General features: G+C 38.0%; 1 long non-coding RNA gene across 1 annotated transcript; it reads right to left on the reverse strand.

Moving 5' to 3' along the window:
* Positions 1-404: 404 nt before the first annotated feature.
* On the reverse strand, positions 405-1,762 carry LOC306828220. Its single transcript, XR_013779713.1, has 3 exons — positions 1,660-1,762; positions 841-994; positions 405-705 (listed from the first exon to the last, which is right to left on the reverse strand). It is a non-coding gene; the product is annotated as an uncharacterized lncRNA (long non-coding RNA).
* Positions 1,763-4,746: the final 2,984 nt, after the last annotated feature.

Raw genomic sequence — 4,746 nt, forward strand, 5'->3', positions numbered from 1 at the left:
AGTCGTGTGTCACAAAAGACAACATCATAAGAGAAGCACCCTGCTTTTTGTTTAGCTGTTTCTTGGTTCAGGTGAGACAGCCTTTGTCATGTCTGTCCTGAGACAAGTGGTTTTAAACAAGTGGTTCTTCCATAAAACATTATAAGTCCTTAGTCTGTAACGTGATATTTAAAAAAAAATGTTAATGTAAAAAAAACGTATTCTCGGTTAAGATTGAATGTCTGTCTTACTTGTTACTTTACAATAAAAAATAAAACACCGAACTCATGTTTCACTTTGATTATCTCCATCTTATTGACATTGTTATCAAAAATATCACCAGGACAAAAAGAATGGACTGATTCCTTTCTGGAAAAAAAACCGGGGGAATAACAGAGTTATCTATTCCCAAAGTGTGTCTTGAAACGGGGAAAGGGAGTTTCAAAGGGACTAAATCTTAGACTCTGTAAGGTTCGCTTCTGGCTGAAAAGTACCCACATAAAGTTCCTACAGTGATAAAGGTGCAGCCTGCTGGAAGGACAAAAAAACAACAGGTGGAACACACGTAAATGTGAAACACAAAATACACTTTGAAACCACAGAGTGTCTTCCATCCTTGTTTTATTGCAGAGTCAGGATTCAATCGGGGGTGAGCGATCAGGACTTGAAGAAGGATTTTATTTTGCCCCAGAATGATGTTTTTTTCTTCACAGGTTTTTCTTCTTCCTACAAAAAGGGAAACACATAGACACCTTAATCTGACTGGAAATGTATCCTGTTTAATAACATAAATGTGACATTTGAATGCAACTATTTTTTTATTTGTAAGACAAAACAAGTATCTTATGGAGAGATTTGAACCTTTGGGCCTTGTCTTTTCATGTATTCCACATACACATATGCACCTATGGCTGCCACGACCACGACTGCGACAATCACAACTCCGACAATCACTAATGCAGGAGTGGAAATGGTTAAAACTTTCAAGGCGAAACCTCCAACGGACAAACCTTCACTAAAAAGAAGAGAAACAGTCAGCATCTGTATCATTAGAGCATAAAGACAATATGTGAATTCTAACAGTTGAGTTAAACTGAGTCTTATAGATAACAGCTGAGTTATGACACCAAGATGGCGTATCAAATATTAGATCAAAGCATGTGCCTCGTGACATTATCACTGAGTTTGAACATTGTTAACATGAGCATACTTTTTTAATCCATTTAAATCAGTCTCTGATCAGTCTTGCTGTGATTCTAAAGAGGTATCGGTTTTGTAAAAACCGCTGGTGATTTATTGATCCGGGAGAGCCGAATCTGTGAATATCTTTCTAACTTTACCGAAGTATCATCAGTCTGTGTTATTCTGATCAGGCTCTCACAGTCTGCGTACAAATAACACGACAGGACACTTTCGGGATATGTTGCAAGTCGTATCATATGCACGCAAAATTGCAATTTGGCGTATGCATGGCACGTAATTTTAAAGTTTAATGTCGTGTTATTTGGACGCAGATTGACGAGATCGGGTAGGCTAGTAGAGTCTAGGCTAATAAAACACAGGCCTATAGTTAACATGATCATGTTTCGGCGAACTGCTCATAAATGTTTGAATCCTACAAACCCTTCTTGAATTCTAAACCAAAGGAGCTCATTGAAATCTGAAGATTAAATTACTTACACAACAATGGTCATCCTCTTTGTCTCTCTGAGCTGCAGGTAAGTGAAAATGAAAACAAGAAATCTGAAGTTAAGTTTCCCTTTCAAACCCTTATAGCGAAAGGGATGTATCAGATTTCAGAACATCACACCCAACAAGGAAGCAGTGTTTTATACCAGAATCGAAAGGTTGTGTGGGGACACTCTTTGGGTTATTGGTTTCATGCAGGCTATGTTGAAGAGACAGAAACCTAGAGAAAACAAGAGTCTTATGTAAGGACAAACAGCATTATTTATCATACATAATCACATACTGCGTTCACACTTAACAGGGACATGGATGTTCAAAGTCTTAAAGATAGTTTAATAATAATAATAATACTGTAATGGCAATTTTCCAATTTTGTATGTCCTTTTATTTGATTGCCATTAACAGGCAGGCAGGGATGAAGTTTTAACGCAGAGGCAAATCATGAGAGTCCAGTTGTAATTATTGTTGACTTGACGGTTTATTGTAGTGAATTGATGATGATAAAATGAGAACAAAACATACCATTTTCCATTGGTTTTTCTTAGTGCTGGTGGTAACATGAGTGCTGGTCTGACATGAGTGCTGGTCTGGTGAGAACTGTTTGTGCTCCCCTTACCTGTTCCCTCCCCTTCCTGTCACCTATGCTCCTATATAGACACCCCCGTGCCTTCAGTGTCCCTATAGTGGAAAATAATATACAAGAAATATCTAAACTAAATAACATGCCAATAACAATAAACACAAAATGGCTCCTACAAATACTTTACATTTTTAAAGCGCTTTTAAAGGCTCAAAGCACTGAACAGTTTATTAAATAAACTCATGATCTTTGTCTCCCTCTAATGGCAGCATCTCTCTACTTACCACAGCGCCTGAGCACATCTCAGTACCAAGAAGACTGTGGAAGATACATTTCCGTCTGTGATTGATTATGGTGAGATTAAAGTAGAACACAAGCAGATCTATAGTGGGAAAGATCAGTAAAGGCAAATGTACAGCTGACAGGCAATACACAGTTTTATAGTCCAGAGTTTACACCGCCTCTCGCCCAATGACAGCTGGGATTGACACCAGTATATAAATATATACTAAATTCAGACAGCAACCCTGATATTTTTGTTTATAAATTAATTCTGTAAAATCAAGATAAATCAATTCAAGATAATCAGTCATGCCGGTTACCAGTTGTGATCCTTTCAGTTGCAATCTGATGGGAAATCAGTCTTTTCTTACAGCCTAGCGCTGTGGGCACGAGACATAATATCACTAAACACATTTAAGAGCATCTAAGAAAGTGGTGACAGAGGCATTTGGTTGTTTGACATGAAAGGCATCTTGTGATTTTGATATTGTTTTTAAAATGTGACATTTAAACCAAGACAGACAGACAGACAGACAGACAGACAGACAGACAGACAGACAGATAGACAGATAGACAGATAGATAGATAGATAGATAGATAGATAGATAGATAGATAGATAGATAGATAGATAGATGGATGGATGGATGGATGGATGGATGGATGGATGGATGATAGATAGATAGATTTCAAACAAACCGCTGCTTGTAAGCCTCCGGGACACCCCGGAAGAACAATCGTTCACGCGTGACTCCTTCACACTCGGGTTGCCAGGTTCAGTCACACCATTAATATTGTTTGGGGGAAATTAAATATCACACACATTGTTTTTGTAATATTTTGAACACATTAGTTAGAACATTGTATCGTCTGATAGCAAATCTACGGAATCCCAAAGAGGACACATAGCTACATATGCATTTGATTTAACTCAGTTTTTCCGTGACAATAAATTAGTTTCTGTATTTTTCTTAAGATCTCTGATTATTTATTGCGTTATCACGGAGTAAAAACGCTACGTTATTTTCTTCCACTTCAGAGGATTCCAGTCGGTCACACATGGACAGTAAATGGCACAAAAAAATCTAAATTCAGCAGTTGTGAATGACTTATGATGATAATAATAAGTCAAATACAATTTAACATTCATGTGAAATTGTATGACACTGTTTACATTAATATATAGACAGACAGCTGCCTTACTGTTGCTATGATAAAAACGTAAATTATACTTGGATACATCATCAGTAAACATATTCTATTCCACATGTCTGTTTCTCCTGTTCATCTTTATTTTTTATTATTATTTTTTTTTTCATATACTTTATTAATCCCGCGAGGGGAAATTCGTTTTTTTCACTCTGCGTTAATGGAGAGGTCTCAGAGTGAGGGGGCTGCCCACAGAGGGCGCCCCAGAGCGGTTGTTGGGGTTCGGTGCCTTGCTCAGGGGCACCTCGGCAGTGCTCAGGAAGTGGACTGGCACCTCTCCAGCTACCAGACCAATTTCCGGACTTGGTCCGTGCCGGGACTTGAACCGGCGACCCTCCGGTTCCCAACCCAAGTCCCTACAGACTGAGCTACTGCCGCCCCTGACGCCCCTTTACGACATCAGGGGAGTTTGTTTTCACAGGGGAGGGAAGCAGAGAGAACTCCCATGATTCCCCACTAGTTTCAAGGTCATCTTTTGTTTTTGTAGTATTAATTACAAGCCCCATGGAGCTGGAATCTACATATTGTACCTTCAACTATGGTAAAATATTTTAAAATAAAAAATAATTTGCAAGAAATAATAGACTCAACACAAACAACGTTTGAGGGTGTTGGTGGCCCTGTGGCTGGTTCACTGCTCCAAGAAAGAATAAAAAGGTAAAATAAAAAGACAAGATTTATAGACTGATCAATGGGAATACATATCATATTCAGCCTTTTTAATAAATTGTTTAAAAAAGATTTTGTAAACACCTTGATCAGCATTTTTGAATTATTTTTCTTAAGGCTGCAATAGCGGATGGTGTTTATATATTTTCTCTGAAAAAAGTATTTTTCTTTGTATTTGTGACAAATGTCTCCAATAATTCGTATTGTTTAGTAGTTATAGTATTATACTTTATCTATAGACTTGTGTTTTTATTTTTCTGTGTCTGTGCTGAATGAGTGAGTCAGGGATGTTGATGCAGAGTGGTGTGACTGAGCACCTGCACACTGACAGAGGGGGATA

This window comes from Symphodus melops (genome assembly GCF_947650265.1).
Source record: "Symphodus melops genome assembly, chromosome: 8".
Taxonomy (NCBI): Eukaryota; Metazoa; Chordata; class Actinopteri; order Labriformes; family Labridae; genus Symphodus; species Symphodus melops.